This window comes from Staurois parvus, unplaced genomic scaffold (assembly GCF_062004578.1).
Source record: "Staurois parvus isolate SC_StPar_1 unplaced genomic scaffold, SC_StPar_1.0 ptg000015l, whole genome shotgun sequence".
Taxonomy (NCBI): domain Eukaryota; kingdom Metazoa; phylum Chordata; class Amphibia; order Anura; family Ranidae; genus Staurois; species Staurois parvus.
In genome coordinates this window covers 470,755-498,370 of record NW_028317811.1, presented here as the reverse complement: position 1 = coordinate 498,370, position 27,616 = coordinate 470,755, and the positions used below count along the sequence as shown (strand labels likewise).

At 39.0% G+C, this 27,616-nt stretch overlaps 1 protein-coding gene across 3 annotated transcripts in view; it reads right to left on the bottom strand.

Annotated features, from left to right (window-relative positions):
• TMEM200C (transmembrane protein 200C) overlaps positions 1-27,616 on the bottom strand; it is a 118,035-nt gene that overhangs the window by 77,680 nt on the left and 12,739 nt on the right. Inside the window, exon 2 of one of the 3 annotated variants that reach the window (XM_089677907.1) lies at positions 1,402-1,597. The exons of the other annotated variants lie outside the window; for them this stretch is intronic. The gene's annotated coding sequence lies outside the window, so the exon portion shown is untranslated. The remainder of the gene's footprint in view (positions 1-1,401; positions 1,598-27,616) is intronic. 3 annotated transcript variants of the gene reach the window in all.

Sequence of the window (27,616 nt, the reverse complement as noted above, 5' to 3'; positions counted from 1 at the left end):
AATATGATTTGCAATTCTGACAATTCTTATGTTATTATACTAACAGAACTTATTCAATAAATCATGTTTTGCTTTAATATTTATTAAGCCTAATCTGTGTATTAGTGAGCGATTGTAGTAGTGTTAAAAATACTTTGTTTTGAGGCAAAACACCTTCATGCGTTCTCATTCTCCAGAGCTTAGTAAATGAGGTGAAGCCTCACTTTGCAAAGAATACCCTTTCACTTGCAATGAAAAAAGAAAAAGAACAGAATTTTTGATTGCATGATGGAAGTCAGCAGAGCTTCCCCTCCTTTACTAAGCTCTGGAGCAACTGAACTTACAAAGTGCACATTCTTTTTGCCTATGGTAAATCAAGCCCGATGCATAGACTGGCCCACATTAATTGCTATGACACATCAGTAATGTTATTACAGAGAAAAAAATGATGTGGCGCTACTACAACTAATAAGTGCAATGATACATATATGTGGAAGATACCGCATAAATAAAACTTAATAATAATGTAAATCTTATAAATATATATATATATATATATATATATATAAATAAATATAAATATGAACCTCCCAAGTGCTACAAAGTGAAATATAACACAAGTAGAATCAGAAATATAAATAAAAAGTGATAAAAATATTCCACACAAATGTGTGTGTGCATATGAATAGTGATAAAAGACCAGAAATGTCCATACATCCCAGCCACGGCACACCTGCCTGGAGTTTGCATGTTCTCCCCGTGCCTGCGTGGGTTTTCTCCGGGTACTCCAGTTTCCTCCCACACTCCAAAGACATGCTGGTAGGTGAATTGGATCCTGTCTAAATTGGCCCTAGTATGAATGTAAGTTAGGGACCTTAGATTGTACGCCCCTTGAGGGTTAGGGACTGATGTGAATGAATATATATATGTAAAGCTCTGCGCAAATTGACGGCGCTATATAAGTACCTGAAATAAATAAATAAATACAATGACTAATTGTGCCCAATTGATCCTAAAAGGATCTAGAAGTGTTAGTGAACCAACCAACTAGCCCAAATAGGACTATAATTGCTATTGTGCTCCAAACAAACAGTGACAAACGCATAAAGTGTAAACCTGATAATGAAAAAAACGCATGAATAATCATGCATCAAAAAATGATCCCCTAAATCAGGCAAAAAATTCAAATAAATACCCACATGCTTAAAGTGCATAAACTAAATCACATGCCATGAAAAGACAATATTCACAAAGAACAACGCATGTCATTAAATAACGTAAAAACGTGTAAACACATATATAAATGTCCAAATTGGTGTAAACCACCATACATTCAATAGAAGAAATCACTCGTGAAGATGGGTGATAAAACTGTGTAAGGTGATGGGGGGGTATCCACAAGTGACAGAAATGCGTGCTCACCTCATTGTCTTGACCCACACAGGGTCAAAACACTTTTAGGATCACTAATCCTGGATCCATCATGTAAGAAAGCTCCTCCAGAGCAGCATCACTTTCTCCTTGGTAATCTCCCCCTCTCAGGTAGGTAAAATGGTGGCAGACCTCCTCTCCCCGTGATATCATGTAATTATCATGTAATGCGGCCAATATGCTCGTTCTGAAATACAAGCAGAAGCTCCCATAGTATAATACCATTTATTAAAGAAAAGTGCAGCAATCAAATTTTCCACAAATGATACCCACAAATGGGTATTTATTTGAATTTTTTGTGCGATTTAGGGGATCATTTTTTGATGCATGATTATTCATTTTTTTCATTATCAGGTATACACTTTATGCGTTTGTCACTATTTGTTTGTTTGGAGCACAATAGCAATTGTAGTCCTATGTGGACTAGTTGGTTGGTTCACTAACACTTCTAGATCCTTTTAGGATCAATTGGGCACAATTAGTCCTTGTATGGACATTTCCGGTCTTTTATCACTATTCATGTGCACACACACATTTGTGTGGAATATTTTTATCACTTTTTATTTATATTTCTGATTCTACTTGTGTTATATTTCACTTTGTAGCACTTGGGAGGTTCATATTATATTTATTTATATATATTTATAAGATTTACATTATTATTAAGTTTTATTTATGCGGTATCTTCCACATCTATGTATCAATGCACTTATTAGTTGTAGTAGCGCCACATCATTTTTTTCTCTGTATTTTCATTTAATCATCAGGTATATGATTGGATGTTGGCAGCTATAATAGTTTTGTAGGGATTAGGGTAGGAGCGCAGGAGGTTTTCTACACTTACATCAGTAATGTTTTCTACATATGCATCATCTATCTGCAGTTATCCCATGGAGCACTTAAAAGAGAAGTTCAGGATTCAACAGAAAAAAAAAATATTCAAACTCATCTAGGTGGATGCAGCATGGGTTTGATGCTGCTTCTGTCCTATACTGCTTCTAAGACTGATAACGAAGTGATCAAAGACTGCTCATCGCTCAGTTCTCAGTCTTCAGTGAGCAGAGAGCCAGTGATTCTCAGTCATCGGCTCTCTGCTCTGCCCCTCCAGCACTAACTTGTGTGCTGGGCTGTGCAGGGAGTAGGAGCACTGGCTCAGGCTCCCAGTGGCCTGCTGATAAGCTGAGACAACTGCCAGTCCAGGCATCAGTGGGGATCCCAACATTAAAGTCATGATCTTTCCAGAGCCTGGGCTGGTTCTGTGATGTCAGCCAACAGCAGGCTTTAGCCCAGTGTCAGCTGAAGGAGTAGGGCCAAAAGAGCTTTGGCCCTACCTTTGCTTTAAAAAAGAGCCTGTTTTATGGCCAGTTTTCTTGCCACCGCTGCTTGATTGTAAAAAATCATAATCTCGGAGACAAAACGCATAACAGATGCAGGTTTTTTGTCACAGCAAGACCTCCTCTACCTGGATACCCTTCAAGTCTATTAGTATGAGGATTCTCTACTCGCTATTGGATTATGTGAACAGTAACTTACGCTTCTTTTGATAGCATATCTACATTTTGAGGACATACAGCATACTTAGACATACCAGACATAGACATACATCCTAGAACATGCAGTATCTGACATCTATACATCAAGAGTCAGGGGATGTACAGATTTTTTGTTTGTTGTTCAAGTTCTAACAGGACTTTGACTGTTATGTATCTGGCATCTTGGGCATTTTCAGCTCTTAAATGTGATGAACTGTGATTTTATGCACAAATCTGACTTCTATGCCACAAAGAGGATTGATTGTTCATTAATACTATGCTACTGAAGCCACTGTGATTCACATTTTGTGAACTTTATATGCTTACATGCTGTGCCAACTATAGTCAGTAAAAAACAGCTTTATACAGTTTGATTACACAGGGAACTGAATTATATATCAGGTTTTTTTTATCTACTTTACAACTGTCATCCTGAGGAGTGAAAGATATACTAGGAAGATCTAACTCAAATACATAACCTAGACATCACCCTCCATTGATATATGGAATTAAGATTCCATCAATATTAAGTCCTCAACTTGACTTACGTTTATTTCTGGATTACACTGATATGAACTTCAATTGATATTGCAAGGAAACTGGGTGAAGTTTAGTTCATTTTTGAACATGTCCTGTATTAGAATTATTACACTAAGCACCTTAATTGCAGGACAATTGGGAACAATCCAAGTCTGCATATAAAGTAGAATTTTATACTATACTTACCTATTTTGTATATATTGGGGGACATTCTTATAACACAGATATTAGAGATATTGTTTAATGCAGTACATTGTATAAAAGTCTCTGTATACTATCTTGAGTAACATAAGGGAAACTCTTAGGGTGTGGATTTTTCTTTGTTCCGCTTATTTGTTTTTAATCCAAGGTGCTATTTTGGATACTACAATAAAGCCCTTTTTTGTAAAAGCAATGCAGTTTTTATACTTCTCTTTCCTCGCTATATACAGTATTGTTCTGATACTTTAAGCTTTTCTGAAAAAGATTCCATTTCATTATTACATTTAAAAATAGGGTATCCTTTAAATGATTTATATTAACAGTTTTTATAAAGCACTAGGCATTCGTAGGACAAAAACATTGTCTCCCAAATCTCTGTATCTCCTATGTGATAGAGATGATGAGAAGGGAAGGTGTTTGTGGTCCAAACCAGCTTAGAATAACAATGCTGCTCCTCAATAGATATAGTACAATAAGTGAGTACTCTCACTCTAGGATAGGCATTGCATTACTGGCAGGATCACCAGGTGAAAATAAAGGGAAAAGCCTGAAAAAAAGAAAACTAATGCACCCTCCATATCTAAGAAATGACAAGCTGCAATTTTTGAGTTGGGGTTTAGGTGCACTTTAAGCAGAATTGCTTTACTGCCTGACATACAAATAGACAGTAGAGGTAAAACCAAAATATCTATATACAAAATCAACTTTTTGAAACAACTTTTCTACACTCACTTTCTACAACTTTAAACTCATTAACCTAAAGTTTCAAAATCCTCTTCATTGTTTTCGCCATATTTCTGGCCTCACTCAGTAACTCAATTTAAACTACAGTGAGGATGTCGAAAGGCCAATTACACAAAGCAATGATACAAAGGATAACAGGCAACAACATCAGTAAAATGCTACATTTACCTTCCTCTGATCTCCTGATATACATTTTGTAGAGTTTTTAAAAGTACACTATTTGAGTTGTGTAAAATGGATGGCTGTATAACTATAAAAGCACTATTTCCCATTCTAGTAAACTTTAAGAGCACTGGACTGGTTAGGGGAGCTGCTACCATAGATACCAATCCAGTTTTATAAGTATCTTTTACAGCACTTCCATTAAAAACAGTGCAGCTCACCACAAGCTCATTTCAGAGCCAGTACATATCACACAAACTTTGTACATACGTTAGTTCAGGACCCCCATTTATAATTAAACTAAATGTATCTATTTCTTCTATGAAGGGAATGTTGAGTGGTGCTGTATACATTCAGTTACAGTAGCTATGGGCCAAATTTATAACTAAACCAAATGTTGAGTGGTGTTGTATATATTTTCTTTATTTATTATGGCCATAACCAGATTACAAAATAACCTTGAAAAAATATTTTCTGTTTATTTGTAAGGTAAATATAAAATATTACATATCATTGTTTTGTATTCTCATTTTCAGCTGACAAGTGGAGTGAATGGACTTTTTTTCAAAAATGTTCTACTTTGCTGATAAAAAGCCTGTTTAGAGTGCTTAGTAGATTAAAGAGCAACTGTGAATTTAACCACTCCTCTACCATATTTGCCCTGATCCCCATAGAAGCACCCTACACCCTTTTTAGTTTTTTTCCTTCCAATCACATGATATCATAGGTCCTCTACGTAATAGGTCCTTTGAGTACAGTCTATAAAGCCCCTCTCAGCCCCCTTGCTGTCTGTGTGTGGAGTGAGGGAAGATTCACCCTATTTGTCCTGTTGATAACGGTCATTATAGGAAAATCCAAAATGTTTGAGTTGTCACAGGAATAAGTAGTGAATGGAAATCTTTTGTTGGGGACACCTGTTCTGTTGATAACTGTCTAAGAGGGAATATTTCCTCATTTTGTATAGCGATTTCTACTTTCAGACAGAAAGGGGTTTATTTACTAAAGCTGGAGAGTGCAAAATCAGGCTCACTTCTGCATAGAAACCAATCAGCTTCTAACTTCAGCTTGTTCAGTTAAGCTTTGGCAATAAAATCTGGAAGCTGATTGGTTCCTATGCAGAAGTCAGCCTGATTTTTGCACTCTCTAGCTTTAGTAAATAAACCCCAAAGTGAGGGGAAATCTCTCTGATGGGACACCAGCAGCAAAAGAAAAAAATCTGATAGGGGACTTAGCCATTCCCTACTCTATCCAAAACAAAAAAGGTTATAAACAACTAGATGAGCCAAGTAGCATCTATCCAAAGTTTTAATCAGGTTTAGAGAGTCTGAAATAAAACCGCTTCTGCTGTGTTCTCTATTTAGAAAACCATAACATTCTGGGAATGCTTCGTCATTCATTAACTGTATATTAAATATTTATGTAAAACAAAGATTTTATTAAGAAATAAAAACTAGGGATGCAGCGATACCTGTTTTTTACTGGAGATTAGGAGTATTGATACTTCTACTCAAGTACTCGCCAATACCAATTACGGATACCTTTGCGGTACTATTTGAGCCCATTCAAAATTACATAGCTTGTCTAGTTGAAAAAAGACACAAGTCCATCTAGTTTAACCTATATTCTAGCGCAGCCAATAAATGGGCTCAAATCGCACTGCAAAGAACAGCATGCAGTTTGAACAAAAATGCAGTGCGATTCCGGTCAGAAACACATTCGGTTTCCCTCACCGCTCCTGTGTGAACCCAGGCTGAAGTCACTATGACAAGCCTAGGCTTACACAGGAGAGTTACGGGAAACTGCAAGCGATTCGGACAGGAATCGCACTGCATTACTGTTCAAATCAAATGCTATTCTTTGCAGTGTGTTTTGAGCCCATAAATCGCACCACAAAGGTATTGGTTTTAGGTAATGGAGCACTTGCACTAGTACAAGTACTCGTGCAAATGCTTGGTATCGGCACAAATACTGATACCAGTATTGGTATGGGTGCAACCCTAATAACAACTTAAAACACAGATAAACAATACACTTTAAAACATAAATATTTAAAATGTAAAACTAAAATTGATCAACAACGATTAAAGGTCCCCTTTAAAAATAATTTTCCAACAGTCACCGTAAGATTTTTAGTTTTTGTTATTCATCACTTAATAGTTTCAGAACCACGAGTGAAAGGATTTTAAACCTTTTCTCAGAAATGGAAAGCCTTCTTCCAGTCACCTTTTATTGTATCTATCAAACATGAACATACTGTACTTTTTAAAATGCACTTAGGTGCAATGTTCAGCAATGACACTGCAACAAGCCTTTTACATTTAGTTTCCATGTCAAACTAATAAAATAAATGATTATAAAGCAAGTCCAGCCAACCCATAAAGGACCCACCAACACTTTATAGAAAACAATGTAATAGTGCCAATGTTCATTCAGTTTAGCTGAACTCCAGTCAAACAGCTAAATACATGGACTAAATATACGTACATATGCAATTTATTTAATTGTCAAAGGAATTTTCTTTTTGCTCAAACAGTCCTGAGACTAGCTGTGTCCCATGGCACAGTTCTGTCAAGCAGAGAAGAGGATCTTATCTTCCTGGGTTTCAGTCTCAATTCCCCGTCCCACAAAGTGACTAGAGAGTGAAAGGAGAAGCAGCAGACTGATGAGCTATATTTTCTCTATCAATCTGCTATGCTCCTTGCACTGCAGCAAACTTATATGGCTTCTTGTGCTTTTTTTTCCTCCACCTTTCTGAACTCTACTGTTCTCTGAGCTCTACTGAGGCTGCTACCAAGTCAAATTTGGGTAATTATATTTACTATACATTGATGATAGCAAAGCTGCATAACTAGAACTTTCAGGGCCCTGGTGCAAAAAACCTTGAAGGGCCCCCCTCCCCACAATTCTGCAGCGGGTCCCTTTCACATGTTCTGGAGTGAACCCCCTGCCTTCTGTCTTGTGCCCCCCCACATTGGCAGAAAGCAAGAGATATGTAAGAGTCCAATGCAGTGGCAGAACTACCAGGGTTGCAAAGGTCGCACCTGTGACCAGGCCCTGGTGTTCTGTCAACATGAAATGTGTGCAAACAAAACCTTCTGTTTTTAAAGAAAACTGTTAGACAAAGCTAAATTCGTTGTTTTGCATGCTGGCTGGTAAGTTTTGCTGGGAAATCCTTTGTTTGCAATGTGCATTGCCCTTCCATGTGCACCTTACTGCAAAGGCTGGTTATAGGTTGGGACAGTTGCCAATTTTTGTGTAGCTGTCACCATGGAGGTCCCCAATCTCCTCTTGCTGTCCTACCCCTGCTATTGAAAGCGTTGGTCTGGCATCTCTGTCTCTATGGCAGCAGCGGCAGTCTATTAGGACCCAGTGCTGGTTTCATTATGGGGCTGGTGAGTCCATTTGGGGGAAGGCTGATACTATTGGTTGTAGACAGCTGAGCACCCAGCCAGTCACCTAGCAGCGGTAAAACCGATAGCCTTCTTTGCTGACATGCCGATCGAAATGTGATCCAGCTGACATTCCCAGTTGGATTTAATAAACCCAGTATCTATTAGATTGTAAGCTCTTATGAGTAGGGCCCTCTTAGTCCTCTTGTTTTGATTGTATTGTAGCTGTACTGTATAATAATAATAATATTTATTAGAATCAAGAGTACAATCACATATATATATATCAACCATATGTTTAGCAGCCATGTGGGCTCCTTGCTTGTAAAGGGGGGGGGGGGGGTCTCTGACCAATAAAAACACTATCTTATTTCATATTAGATCCTTTTGGGAGCATTGCCTGGATCCCGATGTTTCGATTTTTCGTTGTCACCAGAGCAGAGAATGTCAGTTGTGTTTTCCCTTACTTCGGAGAAACTTCCTCCCACTTTCTGTTGTACAAGACAGGAAATGGAGAGAAATTGGCAGGAATTTTAATTATTCTACTCTATCAATCAAAGATCACCACTTGCCTCAAATGGACATACCTATATGTCCTTGAGTTTAAGTGGTTATCCCGGGGCCAGGGCTGCAGCTGCAGTATCAATCTTTTCAGACGGAAATGCTGAATAAAGCGAGTGGCTAAATAGCCTCTGGATCACTTTTCCATGCAGCAGAAGGGGGTCACTCCCCCCATCTTCAGCCACCTTCCTGGGCTCTCCTGTACCACCGAAATGTCCCTGATCATCTCTATGGTCTAAGAAATAGGCCGTTACCATTCTGTGAAAGCATCTGCTCAAACCAATTTCAGTTTTATCGGATGCTTTCAAGAGCAAAGGAGAGATCTGGGGTCTAATATACCCCAGATGTCTCAATAAAGAGAACCTGTCACTGCCCATGCTATCACAAGAGATGTTGTTCATCTTGTGTGATAGCAATAAAAGTGAGCAAAAACATTTAAAAAGACAGTGTAAAAATAAAAAATGTAAACAAAATAATAATTAAAAAATTTTTACACACCCCTGTCCCCTCATGCTCTTGCACAAAGGCGAACACATACGCATATTTTAAACAGTGTTTGCACCACACATGTGAGGTATCTCTGTGAACCTTATAGCGAGAGCAATAATTGTAGCACCAGACCTCCTGCATTACTTTAAACTGGTAACCTGTAGAGGCTTTTTAAAGCTTAGCCTAAGGAGACTTTTAAATAGCTTAGTTTCTCACCATTCCACAAGCGTGCACAATTTTAAAATGTGACATGTTAGATATCTATTTACTCAGTGTAAGATCATCTTTTACATTTTACCAAACAATTGGGTATTATATTGTGTTTTTGTGCATTAAATTAATTAAAGTGTATTGTTTACAGAAAAAAAAGTTTTAAAAACCGCTGTACAAATACTGTTACATAAAAAATTGTAACACTCTCAATTTTATTCTCAGGGCCTCTGCTTAAAAAAGTATATAATGTTTGGGGAATACTACGTCATTTTCTAGCAAAAAAAGCTGATTTTTACATTTATGTGAGAGGTGTCAGAATAGGCTTGGGAAGCAAGTGGTTAAAAAAAACTATTAGCTTTAAAAATACTTGAAGGTAATTAACTGGTTGACTGTCTCAGCAATACTTTCTAAGTCATTGACCTGGAACAAGCATAAAGCTAGTTGGGTCAGAGTAAAGTCACAACTTCTCATCTGCATGCTTATTTCGAGTCAGTGACTCAGAGCGTAGTGAAGACAATGGATCAGCAAGGCAACTAGCATTTTAGAAAGATACGTCAGCAATGACTGCTTACATGTTTCTCCCAGGCCAGATTTACTTTAACCTGAGTAGGAAGACCTTCTGAACCCTGAGATGTCTATATCAACCAGTTGCCATTTGGGTTCATCAGAGGTGCCATTAAACAATGGTACCACTGATAATAATGTAACACATACTGTATGTATGTGGTGTCATTGAAGTGCATGTTATTCCATGGCACTGCATATATGAGGTATGTGTTTGTGCTGGAAACACTCTTGATTGTTCATCCCCAGCACAAAAACTGAACTGTCATTGACAACACTAAAGCCAGCTATAAATTGTTTGAATTTCGGCAGGTTCATCAGGGCCTGGCAGAGATTCTAACCATCAATGAGCAGGCTGATTGTATCAGTTTTGACTGTTTTGTGACTTGGGTACAACCAGCTTGTGCCACTGGAAATAATCACTGTGCTCTCCCGAAAGGGAGGCAGCTGGAAATAATCAGTGTTCTCCCGGCAGGGACGGCTTCCCTCCCTGCTGGGAGAGCACAAACGTTTTGTGGGTGGGAATGGGTTTTAGCAAGTGATTTTCTTTTCTGCAACCAATGGTTGCAGGAAAACATTGCATCACCTATCGCCAGCTTTAGTCTTAGAATAACAAATTCTGAATTACCGGGTTCCAAGCACATGATCACTGACAGCTAATCTGCATTTCACAGCCAAAGCCACTTGATCAGAAGAAATACATATCAATCTGTATATCAACACATAGAGTAGTACGTTTATCCACTTGACGACCATCCACTTGACGACCAGCCGTGTACAAGCATTTTAAGAACTCAAGAAATGAGATAGGCCGTCAGTACAACAGAACTGGTCAATTTTCAAAGTCGCCATAACTTTCACATAAACCAATTAACATACAGTTTTTGGGATTTTTTCTTATCAAAGACATGTAGCAGAATACATTTTGGCCTACATTTATGACAAAATGTAATTTTATTGGATATGTTTCATGACAGAGAGTAGAAAAAAATGCTTTTTTTTTTTCAAAATTTATTTTTTCATTTATATCTCATAAAATAAAAAACCCAGTGGTGATCAAATGCCATCAAAACAACGCTCTATTTGTGTGAAAAAAGTTATAGAAATTTAATTGACGTACAGAATTGGATGACTGCGCAAATGCCAGTTAAAGCAGTGATGAATAGCAAAAAATGCTCCAGTCATGAAGAAAATAAAACCTTCCGGAGCTCAAGTGGTTAATCAATGACAAACCAGGAGCTCAGGTGTTTTGTTATTGTAACTAATAATAGGGTGTCCCATCTTTACACTACCCGTGATTGGATTGTCAGTAGAGAAGCAGATCGCAGCAGGTAATTGTTGGATATGGTGGGTGAGTATCTAAATTGAGGACAACCCAGCAAATTAGGTAAGTTAGGGGCAAGGTGAAGTTACACTTTAACCGCTTCCGCGCCTCCCTATAGCAGAAATACTGCTAAAGGGCGACACAAGTGCGCACAATCACGTATATATACCTGATTCTGCATTTCCGGGTAGGTGGTGTACCTGCACCCAGTGATTGCCGAGTATCGCCGATGGAGGAGAGACCTGTGCATAAACAACACAGATCTCTCCTCTGTCAGCTCCTACACACTGCTTTGTATGGCTCTGCATAGCAGAGCCATACAAAGCAGTGTGCTTACAGTGAAACACAGAACACAGCCTCATAGCAAGACAGCACCCAGCACACAGTTAACCCTTTGATCGCCCTACATGTTAACCCCTTCCTGCCCAGTGCCGTTAGTATAGTGTCAGTGCTTTTTATTAGCACTGATCACTGTATTGGTGTCACTGGAGATGTCAGTGACACCAAGTCAGTTCCCCCCAGTGTCAGAATGCCTACCGCAGTCCCTCTATAAGTCGCGGATCGCCACCATTACTAGTGAAAAAAATAAAAAATTCCAGTATTCCAGTAAATTCCAGTATTCCAGTAACTTTTACATAAACCAATTACACATATTAGGATTTTTTAGCAAAGACATGTAGCAGAATACATTTTGGCCTAATATTATGCCAAAATTAGATTTTTTAAAATGTTTTATGGGACATGTTTAATAGCAAAAAGTAAAAAATATTGTTTAAAACTGTCGGTCTTTTTTTGTTTATAGCGCAAAAAATACAAATTGCACAGGCGATTAAATACCACTGAAAGAAAGATCTCTTTGTTGGAAAAAAAAGGACATACATTTCATTTGGGTGCAGCGTTGCATGACTGCGCAATGTTTACTTAAAATAGCGCCGTATTGAAAAAATGGCCTGGTCAGGAAGCGGGGTAAATCCTCTGGAGGGCAAGTGGTTAAAAAAGAAAACAAAAATATTAAATGTAATTGTGTATCAATTCCTGGCTCTGTTAGCACTGATACAATGAAAATTATTAGCTTGCCGGCTCCTGATACCTCGGCAAATAATATGCCCATGGCACCCTGTCTTGATTCTGGGAACAGGATCTGCAGAACACAACAAATGCAGAAAAGCCTGGACTACATGCAATTTGGCATTAACACCATCCCTGTTAAGCAAAATACATCAGCTAATATCTGATATTTTCCTTTTTTAGAATTGCAAATAATGCAGTCGGCCACTATGAGGACAGGGTAAAGCAATGGATTCTGTTTAATGCCCCTCTCCACACTGTAACCCTCTCCACGGTGTGTCTATATCCTTTCTTCGCTCCAGTGCTGCTCTGTTCAGCCACTGGGACCAAATAAAGAGAGTTACTTTAGTAAAACTGACATAGGGCTAAGGATCCTTACCCTGCCCCCTAACAATCACATGAGAGGAAGATTAGTGCATGTCAGGCTCTCTCATACCCAAAAGTATTGGGTAATTTCTTTGCTACCCACAGCCGCAGAGGATCAAATGAAATTATATGCCTTTTTTTTTTTTTAAAGGAATCTAGCTGGTTTGCCTGGCATTTAAATGTAAGGAAAGTAGTGCTATTAACAGCTCAATATTAAAAGAGTACTACTCTGCTTTATTAGATAAAAGTCTATCAAATTTACTCTTGCTCCTAAATTTTCGGCAGACTATAGTTTTTTTTGTTTTTTTTTTTTAACTGACTCTTGTGTATACGAAAAAAAACCTAGTGGAGTTGTTCTTTCATTTTTAATTAATAATTAATTGTGATTTTTTTGTTTGTTTGTTTGTTTGCATGTAGCCATACATTTTGGACTATCTTTGAAAGACTGCTACAACAGACTTGATACAGATTAAAAATACCATAGGTAAGATTCGTACCTCTTGTTTTTTTGTACCAGATGCCTACAAATGATACTAGTGAAACATTTTCCCATTACAATACTGCTTTTTGTGACACCACAATGTACTGGAGATGACCTGCCTAACTAGAGTCTATTGGGGGGAATAACGCTGGGACAGTACTATACTGTAAGTAAATATTTGTATGTATTACTTGGAGTGTATTAAGATAACATTGAGTTATCAAATATATATAACCTAATATCAAATTATACTATGATAGATCTCCTGTAATTGCAATATACTGTATACTATATAGCTGCAAAAACATCTACAGTGGCATTATCTGAGTATTCCTAGTAAGAGGGCATAGTGAAATATAATACATATAGAAAAATCAACAGTTAAAGAGGATGCAAAGTCAAAATGATTTAAATAATACGTTACCCCAACATTTCATATTCCTGATGTGTCTGTTGTACCAGGTACTTGTACAGAGTCCTGTAGCTCCAATCCAGAAGGAACAAACACAAACTGACCATGCTAGTAAACCAGGGGTTTGTAAATCTCAGGTGCCAAGTCCCCATGGCGATAAGAAATTGCGTCCTTGATCCTGGGCTTTTGTCAGCTGTTCGCTGTCAGGCACCAGGATGCCACTTCACTGATTCAGGGATTTGAAATCCCTGCGGCTTAATCTCCTATCCATACCTCACATGGACGGCGCTAACCAATCAGAATCCATCTAGCTCATCCTGTTTGTACTGGGAGGAGAGAAATCCACAGGGATTTCAAATTCCCGGACCGGTGAAGCAGCATCCCAGTGCCTGACAGCAGGGGATCGCGGGTCACTGGTACAGCGGGACCAGGGGGGATGGGGTGGGGGTCCAGTGTAAGGTCACCTTACAGATTTTCTGTAAAGGTGAACTTACACTTTCAATGTGTCCTTTCTTCCTTCCTTTTTCTAGTTACCTTATGATTTTATCCCTCCACAAAACTGTCCAGAGCCAACCTGAACCTCTTGTCCAGCTTCACACTCCAATTCCTGACATATAGGACATGCTTCACGGCACCTTGTACTTGTAGATCTTCTTCAGTTTCCCATGCAGGGACATGGCAGGCAGCACACAAGCCTGACACCATAACACAAACACAAGCCATCCTAGGGATGCCATGGCATGCGCATAAGAAGCCAATGGCTACAGCTTGTATGGCTTCAAGGCTCCGCCAATCACTGAAAAGGGGATGGGCCACCAAGCACAAACATTCAGAGGGATGGATACAATGTAGATTGGCTACATGGCTTACGTCCCCATTCTCTCATTTGAAATGCCATCTAGGGTACAGAGGGGCGGACTCCGGGTCCGTTTTATGCCTTGTTTTGGTGTGAGGTAAAAAAACAAGGCAGGAATGGCAATAGAGTGTGGGTTGCTCAGTCTATGCCCGGACCTATTTTTTCTCCCAGTCTGGGCCTGGGTCCAGGCGTGAGCAATTCCTATTGCCCTACACCCTGGACATGCAGTTCCGGGCAGCTGATTTAAAAAACTGGCTCCTAACTTTTTTAGCAGGCACCTAAATTCAAAGGAAATTTGTCAAGCCCTGTAGTAAACAGGAAAAAAAGCCTAAAAAAAACTAAAACTATAAAAAAAAAACAAAAAAAACGAATGCAGCCACCACATCTAATGATTGGTGAGCTGAAACGTATTACATTTTTGGTTTTGGGTTTATTACTGTGTTAATCCACTAAACTGACCTGCGGTTTCTTGTTTCCTGTTCCCTGTCAGAATATTAGTCATATTAAATACATAAATGCATTTTTTTCTAGTTTAGATTACTTCACAATAACGTACAAAACAAAAAGCCAAAAAACAGACCTCTAAAGACACCAGTTGTCTGTATGATGGTCTGTTAGGAAAAATCATATGAAAAAAAGAAAACAAAACAAAATCGCTGGCTGGGTTGTTTTTCTATTATCTGTGCATGAAGCATAGAAATTCAGTTTCTTTCTTTACACATAATTCCCATTTTCTGTACAATGCGCTGAGAAGAGGGTGTCTGAATGGGGAGGTGGCTGTACGATAGGACTGTAAGCTGCCACTGGCAAAGATATCAGAAAATAGATAAGAAAAACTGTATGATTGGGTTTTCCAATGTTCCTGGCAAACTAAATCGATGTCATCAGTTTAATTATGTGGAGAAAATGCAACTTAATCCATTGTGATGTGGTGTTTTCAGTCAAGTTATGAGCAAATTCTTAGAGGGCTTGGCATGTTGTGGGTTAAAAAAGACAAGACCAATCATTGACTCCTTTTTCTCCATTACCTAGTATGTCAGCTCTGTTCATGACATAAGAGCTAGAATATGCTGATCTTGACAAGTACGGCACCGTCGCACACAGTTTGAACACGAAGAAGGTGATAAAAGTTCCTTAATAATCATTATCCTGCATTCTTGAATGACTGTTCCATTGAAACTGTCAGCTTGGTACTAACTTAAGCAAAGATTTTTGCAAAATACTTCAAGCCATTTTATCCAGGTAAAAAGTAATAAATAATATGCAGCTGGCTAAAAGCATTTTGACTTTTTGACTTCCATATTCATAAGTACTTTGGCAGTCCAATCTTACAAATACAGTTATTTCTAAAATGTTTAAACCAAACATATGCTTTGCCAATTGATGGTAATCCGTTGCTACCTAACTGCTCTATTCAACACCGGGAGCTGAAGACAATATATGAACTCTTGGGTATGAAGGGGTGGTTGACATACCCTAAGTTACATTGCTGGGTCAATCAGAACTTTCACATAGGGTGTCCACAAATTTATGAAAATTTTGACTTCAGCAACTGGTACTTATGTAGTGCTCCCTTTCAGTCCTGACTGCTGGAAAGAGAGTTGGGTGAGTGATGAAAAATGTGGAGATTTGCATTAAAGTGAACATGTTGCTTTGTCCTGCAAGGGCAAAGTTTAGGTCAACTTTAAGTAAAGCTTTATGCCAGGGGTATTCAAGATTTGTAGTTACATCTTCAAACTAGTAATATTTATAATATTGTGTAAGAGGTTACTACTTGTCCAAACTGGTCAAGTTCACTGACAACAAAGAAATTTCACAAAAAGGTATATCCAGAAAAAAAAAAAAAGTACCGCTCAACTTTCCTTTAAAGAGGTTCCCTATAACTTTGTGTCCTGCTGTTAACATTTTCCCAGACAATAAGTGAAAGTAACTCAGCAGCAGAGACAATTTTTTTTTTTCTTTAATGGAGTAGAGGAAGAATATAACCTCTTTAATCTTTTCTCAAAATGCAATAAAGGGGCTGGATAGTGGGAAATAATGGTACCCATTCAAAACTCCTACAAAAGTTCTTAGTAAAAAAATTTAATTTTTTTTTATTGAAACATTATACACTGCTCCAGATCAATATCCCAGGAGATTAATTGACTTGATGCTATGCTCTTAAAGCGTTCCTTTAATTTTTTGAGCAGTGTATATAAAAACCATAAAAAGAAACTCATATCCAATTTTTTTTACTTTAGTTTTCTGGCAGAAAAAGTGCTAAACACTCCTAATGTAAAAAATTCAGACTGGAAGGGGTTTTTCTTTTTGCTTCTAAATGCTGAGCTTAAAATATGCCTCTAAATGCCTTAATGTGCATAGGACACATAAGATAACATAGAGCTGCTTTTACAGGCAAAGCACAAAACTCCTGTAGAAGCAGCAATTTTTAAGCCAGTGTGTATAGTCCCTAAGAAGGTGTTTTGTATGGGCCCCTTTATAATTCCGCTTTTTGACATTTTGGTATATACTTTTCTCAAAATACAAAACATACCTCACAAGGAAAAGCAAAAAGGTGAGTGCACAGCCAGATGACAAAATCTAATGTATAGTAGAAGCTAGCACACCAGGGTGAAAGTCAAACACATTTACTAAATTTCAGTAGATAAAATGGGCATGTCAGAGGCTTGCAGGTTCCCTTTATCATATGCATTAAACACAGGAGTATAAAAGCACAGAACAAACTAGATGTCCATACAGGCAAAAAAAAAAAAAAAGGACACCAGGGCATATCTGATACAGTAAATACATTTTCAGCCAGAAGACTTAGGAGTTGTCTTGCCATCAAGATATAACAGGAAATATCTAAATATTGCCTTAATATCAGGACTGCGGAACAGAAAAAACACCAACACAAACTTCGACTGCATTAAGTGACGTCTGGGGACAAACTAGGGAAGCCAAGTGATCTTATTAAGCATATTTCCTGATGTCAAGCAGTTATTAAAGGGAAAGAGTTTAATTGGCAGTTGATGGACTGTAAATTATATGTTAGATATAAACCAGTAAATCGCATACAAGCTTTGACATGCAATGCAATTTTAAAAGTTGTTTTTAATCATTTTAAAACAGGATTTAAAAAAGAAAAAAAAACATTCAGTCAGTTAGTCAGTTGTTTACAATATACACTCACCGGCCACTTTATTAGGTACACCTGTTCAATTGCTTGGTAACATGAATTGCTAATCAGCCAATCACATGTCAGCAACTCAATGCATTTAGACAGCTAGATGTGGTGAAGACGACTTTCTGAAGTTCAAACCGAGCATCAGAATGGGAGAAAGGGGATTTAAGTGACTTTGAACGTGGCATGGTTGTTGGTGCCAGACAGGCTGGTCTGAGTATTTCAAAAACTGCTGATCATCTGGGATTTTCATGCATAACCATTTCTAGAGTTTACAGAGAATACTCTGAAAAATATAAAATATCCACTGAGCGGCAGTTGAGTAGACAAAAATGCCTTGTCGATGTCAGAGGAGAAGGGACAGACTGGTTTGAGATGATAGAAAGGCATGCTATCATGTCAGTATAGACCAAAATCTCTGAGGAATGTTTCCAACACCGTGTTGAATCTTTGTCACGAAGAATTAAGGCAGTTCTGAAGGCAAAAGGTGGTCTAACCTGGTACTAACAAGGTGTACCTAATAAAGTGGCCAGTGATTGTACAATTCTTTAAAAAACTAAATAAGATCTAGTTATGGTTTAGTTATACTTAAACTTTTGCCAAACAATGCTTGCTTAGTGAGCTTTTATTCAGTTTAACTCAAGTTTAAGCGTGCCTCACGCCCAAACTTTTTTCTTTAAAGTTTTGGATTATTGGCCACCCAGATGTACAGGCAATGAAAACAAACAAAAGACGTTATTTCTAGATGGTATCTTATCTCTACTAGAGTGGCTTACTTCAACTTAGAATACTCTTCTCAGTGATTCTGCAACTCTAGGTAAATTGGCTTGTTTCTTCAAACTTAGTGGCAGTGTCTCATTGCACACCACTTTTGGTGCTTTATATATCAGATGATCTCAGATCTTTTTGAAATCCTTGTTCCCTATGTGCCCCAATATACTCTAATAAACCTCAAACCATCCAGGATAAATAATAATACCTTTAACTGGTGCTACACATTTTTAAAGCAGCAAAACAAACAATTGCTAAAGGGTGGCACTCCACTCTGTCCTCGAGCTAGACTATTTCTAGAATCAATGCTATACTTTTGTATGAAAGTATCCAAGCACATGTAACAGATAGGGTATTCTGGGGACCATGAACTGATTACCTTCTGGTGGGTTTTAGCGAAAACACATGTCATTATCGATGGCTAGCAAACCTATCCACCTACCCTCCTCCTTCATGCCACTACCACCCCCCATTTTGTTCTCTTCCACCTCCTCCTCCCAGCCGTCATGTTGATCACTTTATCCTAGTTACCAAAATGATTCCTGCTGCTTCTCTGTGGGAACTCAATACTATATTCGTTCTACACTATGTTTGCTTAACTTTGTATCCTCAATCTGTATGTGCATTTATAACATCCAATCTGTAAAGCTCATCTGAAGATGTACACGTTTATTGTAATACTTATATTCAAAACTCTACAAACAAATTCAATAAGAAAAAAAGAGTATTGGAGTAGTAAATGGCTAAAATCCTTGGTGGAAACCTCTCCAAAGTCAGGAGAAATATCTTCTTATTGTCACCAGAAAAGATGTCCCCATTTGAAGACTTACTTGACCTCTAGTTCCAGTGACAACTGTAAGTTTTTGGAGTTCCACTCGCTTTTTGTCCCAGTAACAATGGACAAACAGCGTAAGATCTCATGCATGCAGGCAGAAAAAATGTCCCTTTTAGAAGCATATTTCTATTCTTTGCTACTGAAAACAGCTCTTATTAGCCAATGTGTCCATGCATACTCAGCGTTTAGATTCATAATTTAGAGCTGAGTTTAGGGCCAAAATCAATGTCCCAAAACTGCATTTGCTTGCTTGTTCCCCTAGAGGGGGCCCTGTGTCCAAGATAAGAGCAGATGTGCTACCCTGCTACCCAACAAAAGTACACACAGCACATTTTGTCACCTAATACAGTGTTTGTCAAACTTTTTTCAGACAAAAAACTAAATTTGTATTTTTACAAGCTGCAGCAACATCCACGAATGTGAACTGCTCAAAAAAATTAAAGGAACATTTTTAATCAGAGTATAGCATCAAGTCAATTAAACTCCTGGGATATTGATCTGGTCAGTTAAGTAGTAGAGGGGGTTGTTAATCAGTTTCAGCTGCTTTGGTGTTAATGAAATTAACAACAGGTGCACTAGATGGGCAACAATGCAACAACCCCCAAAACTGGAATGGTTTTTACAGGTGGAGGCCACTGACATTGTTGTCCCTACTCATCTTTTCTGACTGTTTTTCACTAGTTTTGCATTTGGCTAGGGTCAGTGTCACTACTGGTAACATGAGGTGATACCTGGACCCTACAGAGGTTGCACAGGCAGTCCAACTCCTCCAGGATGGCACATCAATACGTGCCATTGCCAGAAGGTTTGCACAGTCTCAAGAGCATGGAGGGGATTCCAGGAGACAGGCAGTTACTCTAGGAGAACTGGACAGGGCCGTAGAAGGTCCATGACCCATCAGCAGGACTGGTATGAAAGCAGGTTCACTCTGAGCACATGTGACAGATGTGAAAGGGTCTGGAGAAGCTGTGGAGAACGTTATGCAGGCTCCAACATCATTCAGCATGACCGTTTTGTTGATGGGTCAGTGATGGTCTGGAGAAGGATCTCCATGGAGGGACGCACAGACCTCTACAGGCTAGACAATGACACCCTGACTGCCATTAGGTATCGGGATGAAATCCTTGGACCCATTGTCAGACCCTACACTGGTGCAGTGGGTCCTGGGTTCCTCCTGGTGCACGACAATGCCCGGTTTCATGTGGTGAGAGTATGCAGGCAGTTCCTGGAGGTTGAAGGATTTGATACCATTGAATGGTCCCCATGCTTGCCTGACCTAAATCCAATAGAACACGTCTGGGATATCATGTTTTCGTCCATCAGATGTCGCCAGGTTGCATCTCAGACTGTCCAGGAGCTCAGTGATGCCCTGGTCCAGATCTGGGAGGAAATAACCTAGGAGACCAGCCATCGTCTCATCACGAGAATGTCCTGACGTTGTCAGGCATGCATTAAAGCACGTGGGGGCCATACAAACTACTGAGTACCATTTTCAGTTGCTGCAATGAAATTTCAGCAATACAGACTAACCTGCTGCATACTTTTTTCCCTTTCATTTTTGGGGTGTCTTTGAATTCAGTCCTCTTTTAGTTGATAATTTTCATTTCCATCAAACGATGGGGCATCCTTAAGTTCCTAACACATTACCCAGTCCATATCAATATAGATATCAACCATGATATTTTTCCTTATTGAGATCTGATGTATTTTCAAAGTGTTCCTTTAATTTTTTTGAGCAGTGTAGGACACCTAATGTCAGAGGTGATTTATTCTTCCAAAGCAAACCCATCATTGGACATTGGAACTGAATAGTATTCCAATGTTTCTGTTCTCCCTGAGTTTTTCCCCCTCACTCAGCCAACATGACCCCAGTGCTGATGGAAATGGACGGGGGGGGGGGCAAGCAAGGATGCTGTGCAGGTGCCCAACGTCCTCCTTATCAACTGATGACATCATTGGTTGCTAGGGCACTGGCAGCTACAAGGCTGTAATGGTGCACAATGAAAACCTGTGGTTATGTGTAACTACAATTTAGGCTTGATCCTCCAGCTGACTTAAATACTATATTTGGGCAATTTTTAGGCATTGTTTTCCAAGACACCCCTGAAGAAACCTGAAGGCACCCAAGTGTGTCTGAACACCCTGGTTGAAAAAGGCTGACCTAATACTTTAACCACTTGCCATCCAGAGGATTTACCCCACCTAATAGCCTCTTTTTGCTATTCGGCACTGTACTATTTCAACTGATAATTGCGCGATTATTTAATGCTGTACCCAAACAAAATGTATGTCCTTTTTCTCACACAAATAGAGCTTTCTTTCGGTGGTATTTGATCACGTGTGCGCTTTTTATTTTTTGCACTATAAACAAAAAAAGACCGAAAATTTTGAAGAAAAACAATATTTTTTACTTTCGGCAATAAAAAATATATAGTAAACTTAAAGTTAGTCATAAATTTAGACCAAAATGTATTCTGCTACATGTTTTTGGTATAAAAAATCCCAATAAGTGTATATTTATTGCTTTGTGTGAAAGTTATAGAGTCTACAAACTATGGTATAGATATGCCATTTGTTTGCTGTACAGAGCTGCACCAGTTTAACTGAGAATTGCGCGGTCATGCAATATGGTACATGAATAAAATTTACATCCTTTTTGTCCCACAAATAGAGTTTTCTTTCGGTGGAATTTGATCACCTGTGTGCTTTTTATTTTTGGCGCTATAAACATAAAAGTTTTGAAAAATTAAAAAAAAAAGATATTTTCTCATTTCTGTCATAAAAAATATCCAAAAACACTAAACTTTTGTCAAAAATTTAAGCCAAAATGTATTCTGCTACATGTTTCTGGTTAAAAATCCCAATAAGTGTATATTGATTGCTTTGTGTAAAAGTTATAGCATCTACAAACTATGGTATAGATAATGGAATTTATACAGCTTTTACTTTCTGACTGTCCATCACATTTCTTGAGGTGCTAAAATAGCAGGATAGTACAAACACCCCCAAATGACAACTTTTTGGAAAGTAGACACCCTAAACTATCTGATGAGAGGCATATTGAGTCCATCTAAGATTTATTTTTTTTCCACAAGTTTTTGGAATATCACAAAAACATTTTTTTTTTTTTACACAAAGTTGTCATTTAAATGATACAGTATATTTCTCACACAAGCCATGGGTATATTTATTTATGTATTTATTTATATATTGTGGAATTACACCCCAAAATACATTCTGCTACTTCTACCGAGTATGGGGATACCACATGTGTGAGACATTTTGGGAGCCTAGCCACATACATTTAAGAGACAATTGTGTGTAAAAAAAATGTTTTTTTTTGTCATTTTCCAGAAACTTGTGGTAAAAAAATAAATTATTCAAATGACTCAACATGCCTCTCAGCAAATAGTTTGGGGTTTCTACTTTTCCAAAAGGGGCGTTTTCGGGGGGGGGGGGCATTTTTGTGCTCAGCATTAGAAGTTTATGCCACACATCATTCACTCTTCTAACCACCTGAAGACCAAGCCTTTTCTTATAAGGAATCGGAAGCTATAAGCATTTCATCACATTCACAGAATATAAACAGCGCCATTTGTAAACTGGGAAAGCATCTGATCACATCGATCTTGGTGAGATTAGATAATGTAAGGGCAGAGGCGATATCTAGAGTCTGATAGACCCCAGATTTCTCAAAAAAGAATATATAACCATGCCCTTTGAAGTTATAGGGGATATTTGCATTCCCCGTGATAGATTAAAAGTGATAAAAAAAAACATGAAAGGGACGGTGTAAAAATAAGAAAAATCTAAATGTTTCCATGAAAAAATTCAGTATTTTTTGCTAGGAAATTACTATGAACCCCGAAACATTATATATATATATATATATATATATATATATATATATATATATATATATTTATTTATTTATTTTTTTTTTTAAAGCAGACACCCTAGTGAATAAAATGGTGGGTGCTGCAATTTTTTACGTCACATAGTACTCGCGCAGCGATTTTTCAAACGCAGATTTTTTTGCACAAAATACACTTTTTTGTACTTTTAATAAACAAAAACACAATATATTGGCCAATTATTTGGTAAGATATAAAAGATGATAGTATGCAGAGTAAATGGATATCAAACATGACATGCTTTAAAACTGCGCATGCCGCGTGCAATGGCGGCAAACTGCATACATTTTTAATATCCATAGTCAACGCTTTAAAAGCCTTTACAAGCAACCATTTTAGATTTACAAAGGAGGACTAGTGCTAGAATTACTGCCCTTGGTCTGACGTTCGTGGTGATACCTCACATGCATGGTGCAACTGCTGTTTACATACCGGCACAGGGTCAATGCTTGTGCATGCAGGTGCGCGTGCATGGGTGTGGCGAGGGTGTTATTTTATTTTGATTTAAAGTTATTTTGATTTTTTTTTTATTATTTTTACACTGTCCCTTTCATGTTTTTATCACTTTTAATCTATCACAGGGAATGCAAATATCCCCTATAACTTCAATGGGCATTGTCATATATTTTTTGAGAAATCTGGGGTCTATCAGACTCTGGATATCTCCTCTGCCCTTACATTATCTAATCAAACCAAAATCTGTGTGATCAGATGCTTTCCCAATTTACAAATGGCGCTGTTTATATCCTGCGAATCTGAAGTGATGAAATGCTTGTAGCTTCCGATTTCTTAGACTATAGAGATGATTGGACAATCTTTCCAAAACTGAGCTCCTAGTATTCCCTCCAGCCCGTGCCCCCCCCCCTGACTTCTCCATCAAGATCAACAACACTATTATCAGTCCCACCCCTCATGCCAGGGTACTAGGTGTAATCCTAGACTCTAATCTGTCCTTTCAGCCCCAGGTCCAATCGCTGACAAACTCGTGTAGACTTCACTTCTGCAACATTTCCAAGATACACCCGTTCCTAACCTCGGAAACCATTAAGCAACTCATTCACTCCCTTGTTATATCACGCCTCGACTACTGTAACTCCCTCCTCATTGGCCTACCTCATCACAGGCTATCCCCTCTTCAGTCTATCATGAATGCTGCTGCCAGACTCATCCACCTTACTAACCATTCTGTATCTGCCACCCCTCTCTGCCAATCCCTCCACTGGCTTCCAATTGCCCAACAGATACAATTCAAAACACTAACACTGACTTATAAAGCCATTCATAACATTGTCCCATTACATCACTGATCTTGTCTCTAAATACCACCCAAACCGTACTCTCCGCTCCTAGCAAGACCTCCTACTCTTTAGCTCCCTTGTCTCCTCCTCCCATGCTCATCTCCAGGATTTCTCCAGGGCTTCTCCCATCCTCTGGAACTCCCTACCCCAATCTATCAGACTGTAGCCTACTCTGCTCACTTTTAGGCACACTCTGAAAACCCATCTCTTCAGGGAAGAGTACCCCGCCCCCAGCTAATACTGGAATCCTCTACTCTTCCAACCACTCCATCCCCCACAGTTATTTACCTTTTGTACCACTATCCCCTCCCTCCTAGATTGTAAGCTCCAAGGAGCAGGGCCCTCTAATCCCTCTTGTATTGAACTGTAATGTTACTGTACTGTCTCCATCCATAATGTAAAGCGCTGAGCAAGCTGTCGGCGCTATATAAATCCTGTGCAATAATAATAATAATAATTGGCACCATTCCAGTCTCCAATCAGCTCTATGGTCATCTGGCAGAAACACCGGCTGAATTCTCAGGTTCCCCCAATGGCACGGGACTGCCCCGAGAAGGACATAGAAGGCAGCGGGGAAGGGGGGGGGATCGTCTCCCGCTGCTTGTAAAAGCAATCCTGCAGCTAATTAGCTACTAGAATTCCTTTTACATGAAAGACGATCACTGGCTGAAAAACATGATACCAGGATGATGCCTGCAGCCATAGACATCATCCTGGTATAACCAAAGTCCAGTGATGTACCAGTACGTCGCTGGTCCTTCTTGGGTATATATGCTATGTTCATTTTTTTTTTATGCAGAATGTGGGCTGAATGAAGAAAAAAGAAGAAATCCTTGCCAGAAAAAGTGTGTGGTACGCGCACCATTAGAATATACCGCTCTGCATCCACCCACTTCTAATGGTGGGCACACATTAGGTCACACAGTTCCACATGCGCCAATTCCAAGATTGTACAAATGTCTAAAAAGTGGCACACTTGAATAAAAATTGGCCACGTATAAGTGGTACCCCATATGGAAAAAGAATGAAACCAAGTCCCAAACTATCTTGCCACTACTCCTCATGCAGTCTGGGCATCCGGGGGGTTTGCACGTGACTATCTTTTCCCTCCTAAATCAGAAACTTATATGTATAGCCTGTTGCCCTCTCACAGGTCTTATACATATTGACCCCATATCTGGCACACTTGCTGGGGAAAAATTGTTTGAATGTAAAAATTCATGAGGGACTCATCAACGCAGATGTTTTGCTGGGGAGTATAGACATCTGCAAATTTTTGGTTAAGGTGAATTAAGAGGGGCCAATCTTTGTGGAGCCGGTCAAATTCAGGGTCACCCCAAGGAGGACAGAATGTGTTGTCACTGAAATGCATAAAACACAATATACTCTCATATCTATGCCTGGCCATGACAGCAGAGAACACGGGCATATGATGAATGGGGTCTGTGGACCAATACAACCACAATTTATTTTTTAGTAACGCCCATGTTGAGGGTTAGGCCAAAAAAAAAATTAAATTTGGAAATCGGAATGGGTTTCCATGTGAATGGTCTGGCAAGGTTTGAATTTGGGTTGGCGGTGATAAATTGTTGTGCATATACTGTAAATTGCTTTGATCCACAATCAATGCATACAGATATTCCGTGAAAAACAGTTCCAAAAAATTGGAAGAGTAAGTAAAAGAGTAAAAAAAGGGGAGTAGTTAAATTTGTTGTTTCCACCTGAATTCTGGGTTGGGCAGTGAATGGGGGAAGTATGGACGCTGATTCTGCCAACACTGCGGTTTTGTGTGCAATGTATCAAGTGACAGTGAGCTACTGACACTGCACTTGCTGGGGGAGAAGGGGGGGGTAAGCGTAGGGGCTAAACGCAGGTGCTGACAGGTGCCAGGGCTGATCCCGCTAATGCTGAGTTTTTGGGGACACTATACTAATGTGTACGCTGGTATAGTGCTGATCTGAAAACCATGGGAGCACGAATCACGCATATATATGTGATTTTGTACTTCGTGCCGCCCTGTAGCAGTATTTCTGCTATAGGGCAGTCAGGAAGTGGTTACAGAAGCGGTTTGTGTTACGGTGCTGCATTACTTTAACTGACAATTGCGAGGTCATGCAATGTTGCACCCCAATTAAATTTGCGTTCTTTTTTTCCCACACACTGAACTTTATTTTGGTGGTATTTGATTGCCTGTGTGTTCTTTATTTTTTGCGGTATAAAAAAAAAGGACTGACAATTTTGAGAAAAAAACAATATTTTGGACTTTTTGCTATAAAATATGTCCAGTAAAAAAATTTAAAAATCAAATTTCATCATAAATTTAGGCCAAAATGTATTCTGCGACATGTCGTTGCTAAAAAAAATCTCAATATGGGTAAATTAATTGGTTTACGTGAAAGTTATAGCATTTACAAATGGCGGTAAAGATACTGAAATTTTTTTTTCATACTAATAATGGTGGCGATCAGTGACTTATGGCAGCGATCAGAGACACCAATACAGTGATAAGTGCAAAAAAAAGCACTGATACTGTACTAATGGCACTAGCGAGGAAGGGGTTAACATTTGGAGGCAATCAAAGGATTAACTGTATGATAGGAGTGTTTTATTAGGGGGCAGGGGTCTGTGCTTCACTGTAAGCACACTGATCGGGATGGCTGTGCTCAGCATTCCCGATCAGTGTGCCCAAACTGACAGGGAGGAGGGCTGCATTGTAAACAATGCAGCTCTCCTCCCTGTCAGTGTTTGCCGGTAATCACTGGGCTCCGACGGGTAATCACCGGCCAGGACCTATTTATTGACACCAGCGGTCACGATCGACGACATGGGTAGGGCGGTCGCATGCCTCGCGCATACCTGGAAATGGAAAATCACGTATATATACGTGATTTTGCGCAGCGGAGCTGCCCTGCCACAGTAAAAGTACTGTGGGTGGTCAGCAAGCGGTTAAAGAGGTATTCCAGGTATGGATGTTTTCTATATAGTTACATTGTTTTAACTTTGACCAATGTAATGTTTATACCATACCTGGACCATGCTCCTGGAAGCTGGAAATCACTGAAGTAGACACACTGCTACTCCAGTCATATTCACTTCCTTCCAGGTCTTGACCTGAGTGGTTGCTCTACTGCATTCTGAACACAGGAAGTCAGCTGTAGGGCACCAGCGCCATTCAGAGGAGGCCTTGCAGTTTCTCAATGAATGAAAAGTGTTCTCTGTTTGGATGAGGTGGAGAGGCAGGGCAGTGATGTCAAGCTATCCACCTTGTCAGTCAGAGAATGCTTTGCAGTCAAATACAAAGCATTTTCTGAATGGAGCCTGTG